Raw genomic sequence first — 15,981 nt, 5'->3', positions numbered from 1 at the left:
ACAAAGACTGTACACTTGGCACTTTATGCTGTTAGAATAAAAACTGCAAGACAAATTTCTCTTTTTTACACGTGCATTTGTTGACTTGACAGTTTCAGAAATTTTTTTAAAAAAGTAACGACTTATATACTTGGGCTTAGATTATCATTAGCAAAATATTTGAGAAAAAGTTTAACTTCATTGTTCACAAAATAATAAATTGCAGGTTTGCAGAGCCCTGCATGCCTGAATCCGAACACTCAATTTCATTCAGAAAATTTTATTGAGCGTGCATTTTAAGACATTACTGATTCAATTAACAAATTGTTAACCACATAGCTGGCCACACAGCTTCTTTGTAGAAGGGTTACGAATACAAATATATACACAGAATATTTCGACAAGGCTGATTACAGCACTTTATACATGCACCTTGGTACACAATTACCAGTACAACACTGTTTTTCAAAACAGAAATGCAGATATATATAAACACAATATGAGAAATTACACAGCATATTTCATACTAAGAATTGATTTGGTTTTCACGTTGGATGAGAGAACTCCACTATAGAAAATGCACACCTTCACTGTAGTCTCAAGAAAGCATATACCATGGAGGTTGTTCTCTTGACGCGCGTTTCAACGCTGCCGCCTCGCACGTCGTGCTGCCGATCAAACAGCGTCACCATGTTTTTACGACAACCTACTCTCTACGACTGCTACGTTGGGTACTTTGTTAGCCTTGCTGATCTCCCATCAATATAAAAAAAAAACTTCCCCATACAAACAGAAATCGGCATGTAATTTCGTGAATGAGCAAAGCAGCAAGCGATACTGCATGCCGTGAGAAGTCATGCATTTTTCAACCGCAGCGCAAGCAACAGGTCGTTAATTCGCGCGTTTACACCAGTCGTAATTGCTCGCAATCGCTGCAATTTCTGCGGATGCCGGTACGGCTGAATACCCAATAAAAATAACAAAAATAAAGTAAAAAGTAGGATACAAGCTTTTTCACAACGAAACCGAAACAGAAACTGGTTGTCACCGCCAGGTGGCTGCCGGTAGCTGTTTTTCTGTATAGTCCTCATGGCTGCATTCATGGCGGTTCGGGTGCTGCGTCGCGTGCGTCGAGCTTCGGCGATTGCTACAATTCGCGACTTGGATTGTGAGCCGTCGTGAACCGTGTTGTGGTTTGCGTGTGTTTCTTCTTGCTCAAGGGTGCACAATCGCGCAGTGCTGTCGACGTAGCCTATTCGAGGCAAAGTGTCATTTTTCTGGTCTCTCTAACTTTTCAGTCTGTGCGCTTCTTTGTGTAGTCCAGGATGGGTGTCCAGGCACAAAGACGCGCGGGCAGTGTCGCGGTGGAAATGTTCCATATAAGGCCCGGAATATTTTCTTCTGTGTGACTACGTGGTAGAGAGTGCCGGCTACGTAGCACTCGTGCTGAAATCTCACTGGTTGGTGTAGTGCCCGTGACACGAAGGCAAACAGCGTTCTGCACGACTACGCAATCATCTGAAAAGGTAAGCAGTACTCGTGCATTATCCGAAGCATATAATGCTGGAACGGTGACCTGTCGTACTGCTGCAGTATTCGTGTTCAATGCTATAAAAAGCGTTTAAGGCGCTTTTGTTGTCGCCGCGGTGAGTTGCTCTGCCAAGAATTGTCGCTGTCGGTACTTGTTTTGGCGAAGGGGATGCGACCGTGCGTGCGCTAGCTTTGCATGATTTTGGTATGCGCATGTTTGCGCGTTTTGTTTCTTGTTGAGCACAGATTTGTCCTCGTATATGCCTCGTTCTACGCGTTTCTGCCCATGCTTGTTCACACCACCGCGCACGTTTCAAGGACCGGCACTTTGGCTGTGCGTAAAATGTATGATTGTCTTTCAAGATAGCGTTAGCACTTTGAGGGGGATTGAAACACTTTTTATTCGCCGCGGTTTTTGCTTGGCCCTAGACTGTTGAACCTTAGGTCGTGGGGTCGATCCTGATGGCAGTAGCCGCATTTCGATTTAGGTGAAATGAAAAAAAGAATGCCCCTGTGCTGTGCGATGTCAGCTCACGTTAAGAAATTCTAGGTGGTCTAAATTAATCCGGAACCCTCCAATACGATCAGTGCCCATTTTCCGCATCTGAATTCAAACCCCACTATAAAGAAAGCACTGTCTCAGGTTGCAGTTACCAACGAAAGTTAATTTCCGGCCGTCAGGATCTAGTTTTTAAATGAGTATGTGAAGATTTTTTTTTTTTTTTATGATACCGATAGCGTTTCTGGCCACCCAGAGTATAGGATCTTGCATTTCGATCACTCTGCTGTTTGAAAATTGGTTTCTGAGGAAAACAAGTGACGCAATAATTGTCTCAGTTATTACGATGTTTATCTACGCTTTCGAACGCAGATTTGTTTTGCTCATAGCAAGATTCCTTTACTAGTTCTAGGGGAACTGATGCATTTTAAACAGGGTAGTTTTCCTTTGTATTGAGGCGTATACTTGGGCAAGTATATTTTTCCTGATCTTTTTACATTCATGTGATATTCACTGTTGGACCGAGTTCGCATGCTTGTTTTTGTACTCCTGTCCATAGTGATAATGGGAAATTGGTATCCGCAGGTGGCACATCTGTCTTCCAGTCCGAGTCAATGGCATGGATTTTGTGGCCACCAGATGAAGTCAAAAGCTGTGTTGTAAGTTGTTACTGCATTGTGCTTTGTTCTTGTGGTTGCCATGAAATGTTCTCTTACTTTCATTGCTCTTTTCCTTAATGCTACTGCTTGGAGCAGTTTGGATAGCTCTGGCCTGATATGTTTACATGTTTATATGAGTAATATTAGTTGGCTGTCACAATGGGCCGGTTGCAGGCCATTTGAAGTTTTACATTCAATATTGCTCGTCTTTTAACCGTTGCATTCTATGCATGAAGTGCGAAATGTCTGCATGTTTTTGGCTGCATTATGTGATACTATTTGACTACGAATATTAACATTATGATGCATGTGTGTTAACTTAAATATGTGTTTTTATGCCACTCATCGCAGGTCACAGATGTAAAAGGAAAAGTGCACACATGAGAACTGGTTTCATTACTGCTGCCTTGTTTTTGCTAAGCATGGAGAGCTGAGCTAATTGGTTCTTGGTAGAATTATGAGACATCATTCCAGTGTACAAAAACACATGAACGAAGAGAGTAGACTCCATAGACCCCATACTTCAACTGAGGTTGATTCCACAACATGAGCTTTTTACATGCAAAGTGGTACTAGTGACCCCTGTGGCTGAAAAGTGTTTCCTCGACCAGGTAACAATTATTCAATGTTGCAAAAACAAAAACATAGGCGTAAGGTTAGCTTGTCACTCAAGTTGAATGCATTGGCGTGACTAAACATTGCCTACCTGGCTGACCCAACACACATTTGCGTTGAGATAATCTATTTCTTTTTCTGCCTGCCTGCTCCAGTCGCCTTACTTCGGCATTGACGCTGTCACGACTCTGTGACAGCATCAATGCGCAAGTAAGGAGACTGGAGCAGGCAGTTTTCACAGGAGAAATTGTAGCCTTAGTGGTAGAAAGCCAGGTTCGAGAGATGAAGTGTGCTGGGCAGCGCAAGCCGGAAGACAACGCACATTCGCAACAGTGACCTGTCATTGTGCCCTATTGCCATCAGGTGTCACACCGCCTCAAGAAGGCCAGTGACAAACACGATGTACATGTCGTATTTTCAGCTTGGGAAAGCTGGGATGCATGTGCCACCTGATAAATGACGTTACGAAAAAGCCTGCCTACAAAACTAAGCACACCAAACCCCTGGTTAAACATGAGGTTGACATGGTGTACAGCATCCTCCTTGCCTGTGGCAAACATTACATTAGACAGACGAGGCTTGCATCAATGAACGCTTGCTTGAACATTGCAGGACAGCTGATTCATTAAGTGGCAGAGGTCATTTAGCTGAGCACATTCGCCTTTGCTCGCACAAGCGAGCATGCAAGGCGTTTTTGAAAGAAACACATGCCTTGTGCAAGTTTATCACTTGAAAGGGCTGGGAAATTTTTTAAGCCTTTTGTATCTCTGTTGAAAAAGAGAATTACGTCAGCAGCCCTTCTGCAGCGCTCCAGAAAAAGAAATAGATTATCTGGAGGCAAATATGTTTGTTGGGTCAGCCAGGTAGGTGATGCATAGGCGTGCCGATGTGTTTAATGTGAGTGGCAAGATACCTTTACCCCTATGTTTTTTTTTGTGTTTTGGTTTTTGCCGTCCTGAATAATTGTTATCTGGTGGCGGAAATACTTTTCAGCCCCAGGGATCACTAGTACCCCTTTGCACATAAAAAGCCTGTGTTGTGGAATAAACCTCAGTTGAAATATGGTGTCCATGGAGTCTACTCTCTTCATCCGTGTGATTTTGTGTGCCGGAATGATGTCTCATAATTCTCCCTTGTTTTCAGTGAATAAGGAGGGCTTCTGGTGTCTCTTTTTTTGTATGTGATGGTTATAACAAAGTGGCTACCCATAAACTGTCATTTTGGGCTTAATTGAAGGATCCTTGGGAATTTGTTTGACAGCATATTCCATGGGCACTTTCTTGAGAAAAATCAGTTATTTGTTACCCATTTCACTGCATTAACCATTGCTTCTCATCATGTCTCGAAAGTCATTGATAAGCACAAGCTTTCGAGTACCTGAGGACTGTGTGAGAAGCCTTCTGACATACTTTAAACTACTGAGGATATCTGAAGACAGATTTTACCAATAATTGTTAGCCAATCCAAACCTCTTGGTTCTATCCCTGACAACCTGAAGCTGACCTGTCAATAATTAAGGCTGGAAACTGTTCTGATACCCAAACTGTTCTCCTATTTTATTGATGTGCATTTTGCATGAACTGTTAGAGCACGAAATGAGTCCGCATATTACTTGCCACCATAATTCAAACTAATATTTCTATACCAGTCATCACGGCTCCCATTCTCTTTACTAATGTGCAATCCAACTTTTTGAATTCACAACAGATTTTCACCCAAATTTAGATTCTTTATTTTAGGCAAGTGTCATCGACTTGAATTTCTCCAAAGCTTTTCATGTTTGTCATTATAACCTTTTAGCTACACTCTCATGCTTGAGCCTTCATTCTTTGATATTAGTGTAGATTCATTGCTTCCTGTTCTACGGCTGGCCTTAAAAAACTATTGTACTTCTTCTCTTATGAAGCCCAGCATATAAATATGCAAAATCATAAGGCGTCCCTCATCCTGAGTCACTTTGGGATGTTAAACCCCCATAAACCAAACCAAGCACATTACTAAAGTACATTAATATTAGCCATTCAATAACAGTCTTTGTCTTTATGTCCCAACCTTGTCTTTATGACTGCATTATTCTGAAGGATGCCCCAAATATCTCAGCTACTCTGACTGTATTGACAGATGAATGGGCTTGTTTGTAATTCATCGTGTCAAAACAGCGCAAAGAAGAGAAAGATGAGGAAGGAATGCGACGGTGCGAGTGCTGACTTTCAAGAATGTTTATTGGAAAGCACATCAAAATATATACACTGTGGCCTAAAAAAAGAATGAAGAAAGGGCGCCTTGTAACATTCACTTTGGATCTGTCAAAAACAAAACGAAAGTTGAATATGAAGCATTTAAGAGCATGAACTCTTTCTTAGGGAGCGATAAAGAAGGTGTGTTAACACATTGATTGCGTTTTTTCTACAATTTCAGTGGCCTCGATCATCTCATGCACAAACTTTTCTGTGTCTGTCTAGCACAATGCAGCACAAGAAATTACGCCTCACAGCATAAAGGATGTGGCAAACGATCGCAGTCGCGACAATGAAACATCAGATTCCCCCTGCTAGCTTTGTTCGCATCGTAACGGTGGTCTTTTGACCTCTCATTGGCACCTCTGCTAGTTTCTTGCTGAAGTTGATACATTAGCCAGATGGTTCAACTTTAGATTATTACATAGTTTCTTGGCTCTGGACATTGCTATTAACAAATCAGCTGTTGTGTGACACTTGAACTCAGAATTAACTGCCTCCGTTGCCTTGGACAGAAAGACGCCTTTAGACATGACCACAAAACCACCTTCTTTATCAGCAGTTGAATGCGATAGGGCCCACCGTCTTAAACCCGTTACAGTTCAGCCTGCGGGCAAGTTCCTGGCATGGTTCAAACCACGACACCCCATCAACCAACGCCCCCTGAAACACACCTGTCACGCTCAGGTCCAGGCACAGGAAGGCAAGACGTCAAAGTATGGCAAACAGCTCCAGAATAGTCCTCTTCGAAGGAACAATGGCAAATTTTGGCCCGTATATGCTTCAAGCAGCAGACGAGGCAGCAACTCAGTGTCGACATTGTGCACCTTGTTTTCAGACACTCGTGCCTTGGCTTCTCTGCTCCGGGCTAGTGAGCGCAAAGTGGCTGCAAAGTGGCATTCCAGATGGCTTTCACCTGGTCAACGGTGCGTGACACCGTCAACCAGCCACTCCCTGGCTTGTTTTCAGGCACAAGAGTTTGACAACAAGGTGCGCACCTTCAGCTTGGAGTCGCTGCCTCGTCTGGTCCTTGAAGTGCTTATGGACCAAAATTTTCCGTTCCTCCGAAGAGAACTATTGTGGAGATGCTTGCCATGGTTTGACGAGTTGCCTTTTCCACGCACAGACCTGAGTGTGACAGGTGTGTTTCGGGATGTTTTGATGCAGTGTCACGGTTTGAACCCTCTTTAGGAACTTGCCCACAGGCCGAACTGTGTCGTATTTAAGAGGGTGGGCCCTCTTGCTTTCAACTGCTGATAAACGGTGGTTTTGTGGTCGTATCGAAAGGCGCCTTTCAGTCCAAGGCCACAGATGCAGTGTATTCTGAATTTGAGTGCCACTTACTATCTGATTTGTTAAAAGCGAAGTCCAGTGCCAAGAAACATTAACAATCTAGAGTTTAACCATCAGGCTAATGCCATCAACTTCAGTAAGAAAAATTGTCCAGCTATCTTCTTTACCGCAAAGACCCATAAAGGTGACTGCTCCTTGAGGGTTGTAGTTTAAGAGAATGGAACCTGTCAGAAACAAATCGCCTTCTCTTTGCGACATAAAATTGAGTTGCTGAGCATTGATGACTCCTCTCGTGTAAGATCTGCAGAGAAAGTAACGCAGTTTCTACACAATAACTCTCGCACCAGTTTCATGGGGTGCTATGTTGACATAAGGATTTATATTACGCCATCCCTCAATCAGGATCAATATGTGTTGAAGAATTCATTAACCTAAATGGAGCAGTGGCATTCCAAACGTCTCAGGCGTTTTGGTGAATAATTTTGTCGCACTTTTAAGCTCATACCTTCAGTCCACCTTTATTACATTTCAGAATAGCTTGTTTTTGCAAAAAAAAACTATTAGCGCCGCTGTTACGTGGCTTATTGCAGGATCTCCAATCCTGACGAAGCATTGTCTAAGGTGAGAGAGGAGTTCAGTCAAAGCCTCAGTCCACTTTGAATCACCACTGAAATTATAGAGGATAATATGTCATCACATTTATTGGATCTCAATCTTGGGTGGTTACACTTGTTGGGCTTACGAGCCAAGGGAAAACAAGCTACTTTTACCATTTTCTTCGGTTCAGTCTAAGCTGGTCAAGAGGTGTCACTAACCTTTGCTTCAAAAATTCCTTAATGAAATCCTGTTTGATTGCCATGACATCCAGTTTTGCCCAGCTCATATGCCGTTTGTCCTTTACTGGATATTCAGAACCTTTGTCAGTGTCTTTAGCCGATTGCTTTAAGCAGAAGTTGAAACATTCTTTTTGTGCCCCCGTCGAGACTGTAACTCCCAAAAGGAAGTTTGTGCGTACCTTTCCCTACATGCACAATTGGTCGCACCGGTTAAATAGGCAGTCGAGTTGGCGTCGATATTGTTTTTCTAACCCTATGAAGTTTCACTACCTGTAGTCAACCGAGATTATCCATCAGAGTCTCTTCGTGCACTGCACAGAAGACATAGTGTGTTCGAACGCCTTGAAATGCGGCTATGTTTACATTGGGAAAACAGGCAAGTGTGTCACTGAGAGGTTTAAAAGACCACCACGACGATGTGAACAAAGCTTGCGGGAGAACTTTGATGATTCACTGTCGCAATTGCAATTGTTTGCCAGATCCTAAACGCTGTGAACCGGAATTCATGTTCTGCATTTTGCCTGACAGACACAGAAAAGTTTGTGCGTGAGATAATCGAGGCCACTGAAATTTAAAAAAAAAAACGCAATCACTGTGTTAGCACACCTTCTTTATCGCTTCCTAAGGAAGAGTTCATGCTCTTAAATGCTTCTTTGTCAGTTTTTGTTTTGTTTTACACTCATGCAATGTGGTTGACACAAAGTGCCCTTTGTTCGTTGTTTTTTTAGGCCACAGTGTATATATTTTGACGTGGTTTCCAATACACATTGGCGATAGTCAGCACTCATGCCATCATATTTATTCCTTCGTTGTCCTTGTCTTGTCTGCATTGTTTTGTCACAACGTATTGACCTCCTTTCCCACCTCTAGGGTTAATGGTATGGAGAAACCTTAACCAGATGCAGTCCCACATACTTGGAGCATGTCACGATACATGCTGCTGGCACCACAAGGGCACTCGGGTTTATCAGGAGATGTCATGATCTGTGTGCTCTTGCCATGCTGCGCAGTTTATGCATAAAAATTTTATTGATTCCAAACTGAAGTATTCCCTAGCTCTTTCAATTTTGCACCAAACTGTTTGATGCTACGCCACCAACTCCCTTTAATCCAACAGCGACACTTGGTACAGCATATGTGTAATCAGTCATCTCATTTGACCACCAGACATCACTGCATAAAAGGGGAAACGCTCGTTTAGGTGTGTTCCATATACTCTACAATACTTTTCCACAACTGAATGTTAAATGTTGCTGCCCCGCTTCAGACCAGGATGCCATCACAACTAAATCAAGAAATTTTTCCTGTTCCCATTGAAGAATAAATCAAATCAAAGTTTATTTCCCATCTAGCACTACAGATTGAGGAATCGTAGAAAAAAGCTGCCCTTGGGCAGCTTGACGAGTCTACAATCCTTATTATTGACAGGGAGGCAACACAAGAGTTTATACAATTTTAAAAAACAAGCACATCAAGGAAGCACCGGAGAATACACGAAACAGCAATATGCATACATAATGAAACTTAAACAATGTTATGCAAAAACAAATTATGTAGTTCATGACGTGAAAAACAAAACAAATCGAGGTTAATGTGGATATACCTATTTAGAAGAGATGGAAGTGTGTACTGAAGGCATTCCCTACCAAGATTTAGTCGAGGTGTTGGCACTGTCCATTCTTCGCCACGTCTTGTTGGATAGACTGATTCTTTTTTCCTTAGTTCTGCAAAATTTTTAAGATTTGTTACATTCTTCTTGATTTCTGTTTTAAAAGTAACACTGAGGCGATATTTATAAAGATTATGTGCTTTAATAACTCTGGAATGACAAAAGAAAGCTGCACTGGGATGTCGGAACGGTAAATTATATGCATTTCGGAGATATCTTTTTTGCATTAAATGAATACGTTCAAGGTTAGTGAATGTTGTAGTGCCCCACACCAACTGGCAATAGTTTAAATGCGAGTTGAATATTGAATTGTATACCAGCATCTTAGTTTTTGTGGGAAGTATGTATTTTAGACGGCCTATAACACCAGTGATTTGAGCTATTTTTTTCAAGATATAATTGACATGATAATCCCATGACATACTGGCAGAAAATATGACCCCAAGGCATTTAAACTGCTCAACAATTTCTACAGCCCGCGAGTTTAATATAATATTCTCGTGCAGTGGGATAACTTTATTTTTCGGCCTAAATATGACAGCTTTGGTCTTACTCTCATTTATTTGCATCAGGTTAACTGCAGACCAGACCTCAAGAGGCATTGTGGCATTACATTGTTTGATAAGTTCATGAACATTTTCACCCGAAAAAAATACGCTCGTATCGTCTGCATAGATGGAAAACTTTGTATTATCGCTAATGTTGACAATATCGTTTCGGTAAATATTGAAGAGTAGAGGCCCTAGCGTACTGCCTTGGGGGACACCGTAGAAGAGCGGCTTCGGTTCAGACTGTATACCATTTATGTACACCACTTGCTGTCTAAACGACAAATAAGAACTTAACAATGAGAGCGCTTTTCCTCGGATACCATAGTAGTGTAATTTATTTAGTAAGATTTTATGATTTACCAGGTCAAAAGCCTTTGAGAAGTCCACAAATACACCAATGACAATAGATTTGTTTTCAAGTTGCTTTATTATATATTCCTTTTGTTGGAGTAATGCAAGTTCAGTGGATTTGCTTTTGCAGAAGCCAAACTGAAATGGTGTTAGCAAGTTAAATTTATGGATGAAATTTGACATTCTTAGATGCAGCATTTTCTCAAATGCTTTCGAAAACACTGGCAAAATAGAGATTGGTCTGTAGTTGGCGAGGGCGTTGCGATCTCCTTTTTTGTAAAGAACAACAACTTTTGCTAATTGCATTTTTTTCGTAAAAACTGCAGTTTCTAAACAGATGTTAAAGATGTGAGCAAGTATGGGAGCAATTATGTCAACTACATGCTTGACTGGCCGTATTTGGATATCATCAATGTCACAGCTACTGCTATTGTTAAGATTTGTTATCACCAACACTACTTCGTCTACCGTGACTGGGTGCAGAAAAATTGTTTCATCATTCTGAATTCGAACATATTTGCAAGCGTCAGATCCGGCAGCACGTGTTATAGCACGGGTAGCCAAGCTCGTTAAAAAAGTATTGAATACATTAGCCAGTTCGACGCCAGAAACTTCCTTTCCATCAATATTTAATTTTGTTAATGCAGTGCGTGAACTGTCCCGCTGCAGAAGTGTATTTAATCTCGACCATAGTACACCATTTCGAGCATTCTTAACATCTAGAAGTGACACGTGATAGGCTGTTCGTGCAGACCGCAGTTTTTTAGTCAATTTGTTCCTATATTTCTTAAATACCGCAAGGTCCTCAACCTTCCGGCTGCTCAAAAATTTTCTGTACAGCTTGTCTTTCATTTGTATTTCTCCGCGAATCTCTGGCGTTACCCATGGCTTGCGGATTCTGCGACTTTTCACGCGTGTTACAAGAGGAAAGCAGTCGTGATATATCTGTTTAAAGCAATCGACAAACGTATTATAGGCAACATTTGCATCATGAAGTTCAGCTATCTTACTCCAATATACTTTCATGAGCGCATCCCTAAAGGATTTCAATGATGATTCTGTAATAGCTTGGTATGTGATTGATGTGGACTTACTTCCTATTGTACTAGCGTTCTCAATGCAAGCAAACACAGGAAGATGGTCACTAACAAAACAAGATAAAACACCAGAAAAAGCATTCAGCTGCATAGAGTTAGTAATAATTAAATCGAGAACAGAATAGCCTTCGCTTGTGACTCTACCTCACCACATTTTCATTGCATGTGGTCCCTCAAAATTATGGAAATAAGTGATATCGCTTGGAGCATTGACAATGGTTTGTTTTACCTTTTCTTTGCTGCTGTTTTTATTTTTTGCAACTGATGTATCAATGGATTGTATGCCTCTTTTCGTAGTGTATCGTCTGCGACATCTCAGCTGTGCTACTGCAGTCACCCTTCTGATGTTACCTTTATATTGTCCCTCTTATTAATACCCCACTAAAAGCCTTCAGAGGACAAAAAACGATGGCTTTTTTATTTTGCTCATTATGGCACACGTCAGGCTTATGTTTAGGGATATAGGAGAGGCCTTTGTCTTGCAGTGGTGCTAGTTATGCTGCTGATGATGGTACTTAATGACGAGCATATGATATATTGAATAAGAACCTCAAATTATTTTTCTTTTTGAGTGCGAATAGCTTCAGTAGTTCTTGATTTAGGCTCACTTTATTCCTGTGGCCACAATACGGAGTTTACTTTTTTAGCACTCTAATACTGGCAAGAATAAAAACTTGTGGATCCTAATTCTTTCATTTCAATCTTTTCTGCAGAGTGCATCGCCCAGTTTTCCCAAGCCCTCATGCACCGGTGGTACATCAACAAGGCTGTTTCATGGGGCCCAGCTGCATTGACAAGTGGCTAAAGAAGAGCAAGAGGAGCATGAACACAAAATAAAACTGGCTGTAGGAGCTTCATCTATTTTGAAATTTGCTGTCTCATTGCGACAGACATAACATTGCTGCATGGCCCCTGCCCCAACATCTCCCAGTCATTCCAACATGCCCAGTCATTCCACCATGCCCAGTCATTCCAACCTGCCCAGTCATTCCAACATGCCCAGTCATTCCAACGTGCCCAGGCATTCCAACATGCCCAGTCATTCCAACATGCCCAGTCATTCCAACGTGCCCAGTCATTCCAACATGCCCAGTCATTCCAACGCATTTTCCATTACCATAATCCACCAAGGTTTCCAGTGTTGGTTTCCAATATTTACATCATTGCCTTTTTTTCCAATAGGGGAGGCGCTGTGAGAGACCGAACCTCCAGGAGCTCTTTCCCAGTAGTTATTAGTCTTGACGTAGTTTCTATGTTTGTTTTACAGGTTTTGTGCTAAAATTAGCTGTGTTGCTAAAGTTTCACCTTGAGTGAGCAACACACGTCCCAAAAGCATGCGAGAGATATCCTGTTTCTAATTTCTTCCACCAACTCAGTGAGATGGTCGCAGCGACGCATCACTTTGACCGCGCCCAGTGACGCCCGCTATATACTGCCGTGTCCCCTCGCGCCATATCATCGCCGGCCTTGATCCGTTACTACCGTTACAGCGACGCTGCATCTCGGTTGCTAGGCGATTGGAGCCGGCGGCAGTCTCTCGTACACGCTGGGCAGCTAGTGTCGTAACCCAGGGCCGAAGGCCTCCTCAATATCCCTCCTCCCCTTCCCATCTTCCTTCCCACCCACGTCGCGTGACGCAAGCTCTTCTCGGCCGCCGCCGTTCCCTTTCCTCCGTGGGTGGCTCCCTCTCCGGCTCCCTTTTTCCCTCGTCGGCGCGACTGACGTCACGGCAGCCTGTTGCAAAACGCGCCCGGGCTTCGTCGGGTTGCCCCACGCCGGCGCGCCGGCGTTGCTCTCGCTCGGTTAGTTACTTTTCCGTCGTTTTTCTTTTGTTCGCTCGCGCGCCGACGGCCGCGGCGTATATAGTAGGCACGTTGACCGCGTGGGAGGCAGCCGTACGAGGCGTTGTTACTAGTGCCTGTTGCCGACTGCCGACTTTCTCGGGGGAAACGTCATGGCCCGCTGACGGACAGGAAGCGGTTCTGTCTGTAGCGTCCTTTCGACGCTTCTGGAGCCTCCGAAAGAAGCGGCGGGAAACGCCTTTTTGCGAGTCTCGGTTGCCGTGCGGAGGAAAACGCGGCTTCCGTCACGTAGCAACCGGGTTTCCGAGGGGAGACGGTTTTTTTTCTAGGCAGCTGTTCGCCCACCACGTGGTCTGGGCCGCACCGCGCTTCAGGTTGACAAATGCCGGCCGCGTGCGAGGAGCACGTTCAGGGGTTCGACACGTAGGTTTCGCTCGTCACTCGTAACGCGTGCGAACCCTGCTTCCACTTTAAGGTCCGCCGGTGCCAAGGCACCCTTGAAATCTGTGCAACTGAGTCGTGGGGTCTTTCCTGATGATTGCTGCCAAACGGCGTCATATGTAAACCTCGAAACTATTTTGTAATAGCTCCTTTGTCGCAAGCCAGAGCGGAATATTTTTAGAATTTTGAAATATGTTTCACATTAGAGTTTAGCGCTCTTTCCCTCATCACCGAGTCTTAACACGTGGCGCTAATTCTGTCTCGTGTTAAGCCGATTTTAGACTGAGTGCATAGCAAAAGGTAGCTTTTATAATTCAGCAGAACTTAAATATGTCTTCATCAAATCGCGATTTTAAAAGCACCTGGTCCCGATGACTTCTCATGTGAATTTCACAAGAAAAATTGAGATCTATTCTGTTCATTATTTCAGACAAAATTTTCGCAAAAAGTTTTATTATTCGAGTTCCGTAACAGCTTTTTATTAAAACTCATCCGTGGTCATTTGAGCTGGGTTGGCATTGGAGTGCTCTCGTCTTCCTTGATAAATGTGACAGCTACGTTTTCAAGATGGGGCACCACATGCCTTATTAATCAGCTTTTCTCCTCAGTTGAATATCTTTCCCAGCGATATTGACGTCGCCGTTTCGGCCCCTACCTTCTCTCATTTTCTTTTATTTTTAAAAATCTTTCACGAGGTGGGTATGTATTACGTGTTCTTCCGATAATGAATTAGTTGCGAAATAGCTCTCGTGTCGTGTCTTGCTCCTTCCTTTCGTCTTCGTTTAGTTTAGTTTATAGTTTATGAGGGTTTAACGTCACAAAGCGACTCAGGCTACGAGGGACGCCGTAGTGAAAGGCTCCGGAAATTTCGACCACCTGGGGTTCTTTAACGTCCACCGACATCGCACAGTACACGGGCCTCTGGAATTTCGCCTCCATCGAAATTCGACCGCCGCGGTCGGGATCGAACCCGCGCCTTTCGGGTCAGGAGCTGAGCGCCATAACTATTGAACCACCGCGGCGTACCCTTTTGTCTTCGTCTTTCGCGTTGCCTTCACAATGAATCCGCTTCAAGTCACCCAACTCTCCAACTTACTACTCCTGCTTTAAATACGTTTAGTTACAGATGACCAACAACGTTTCCAGCTACTCTCAAGGGACAAAGAAACGCGTCTGAGATGAATGCAGTTTGTGTAAAATCGTCCGAATCGGTCAAGTCATTAAAAGCAGAAATCTGGGCGGCTAGACAGAACAAGCACTCGTCCTGTCTGATTCTTTTTTTTTTTTGTCCACGTCTTAAGTGCTAGCCTCACGTTTTTAAGGTAAAGTCACACACAACGCCGCGCCTCAGCTATAGACAGCCACCAGTTACGACGGCGTCTTCGAGATAACAGGTGCTTACTACTCCGCCTATTTATTCGAGCACGTTGGACCCGCTTCACGGCGCGAGATTCTTGCTCGTTACACTTCGCTCGACGAGATATGTTACCGACATGGTCCGTGGCGCAGCTTCAGAGAAACGCGCCGACCTCGGCACAAAGCACTGTCTGAGGCCTCTCGCCGCCAGGCGGTGCGGTAATCTGCATGCGCGCCGCCACACAAGGCACTCATATCCCCCGGTCGTTCCGCTCCCCAGGACACGGGAAAGGAGCCACCGATTGCGTCGCACATTCAGCGAGGCGTGTCACACGAGTCCGTGATGCTCCCGCAAGCCTAGATAGATTCGCGACGAAGCACTTGCGCCCAATTGTGTGCGTGGAGTGCAGATGCCGGCTGCGTTAGACTGTATCTAACCCTTTCTTTTTCCTTCTTCGATTTTGTACCATGAGCATCAAGAGATCCTAGGCTGCAGAATCTGCAACACTGTGTCCACTAGGCTTTGTGGCGGAGTGAAGATGTCATGAGTACATCGATGACCTTTTCAAAAAGAGGTCCATGGGCGCCGCCATACATTGGGAACTGGACTGTGCTCCTAGTACAGGAAAGAGTTGAGGATTAAGCACTCCCCACGTTTCTAGAAAACCGGTTTTCCCGAGGGTAACTCAAGAACGAAGCGGCTTTTCACCGTTAAAGAACCGCCCCTTCCAGCCAACGGCGTCGCGTCGGCCGATCCTCGTGAGCCTGCTAGTGTGACACTCAGCTCCTTGCATTGTCACCCTAGCAGTTCATGGAAACCAGCCGACGCCGTTGGCTGGAAGGGCTTCCTTTGTCGGGAAAAAGCCGCTTCGTTCTTGCCGCTTGCCGTTTCGTTCTTGATTTGCGCCTGACTATGCCGCTGTAGTTTTCCGAGCGGCTATCTATGCCTTGAGGTTAGAGTCCAAAGCCAGGTATAATGCGCAGTGTTTGAAAAGGGACGCATGTATTGGCCAAGATCATTTATTTTGTTAGTTTTTGCCGGCGCCTAGGGCATTTACTGGTGATA

At 43.9% G+C, this 15,981-nt stretch overlaps 1 long non-coding RNA gene across 1 annotated transcript; it reads left to right on the top strand.

Moving 5' to 3' along the window:
- Positions 1-1,097: 1,097 nt before the first annotated feature.
- LOC149335077 (uncharacterized) lies at positions 1,098-12,177 on the top strand. The gene is made up of 3 exons (XR_016284469.1): positions 1,098-1,505; positions 2,594-2,667; positions 12,030-12,177. It is a non-coding gene; the product is annotated as an uncharacterized LOC149335077 (long non-coding RNA).
- The last annotated feature ends 3,804 nt before the right edge of the window (positions 12,178-15,981 follow it).

Source organism: Amblyomma mixtum, chromosome 7 (assembly GCF_055824585.1).
Source record: "Amblyomma mixtum isolate Tamu chromosome 7, ASM5582458v1, whole genome shotgun sequence".
Taxonomy (NCBI): domain Eukaryota; kingdom Metazoa; phylum Arthropoda; class Arachnida; order Ixodida; family Ixodidae; genus Amblyomma; species Amblyomma mixtum.
This window is presented reverse-complemented; position numbering and strand designations above follow the sequence as displayed.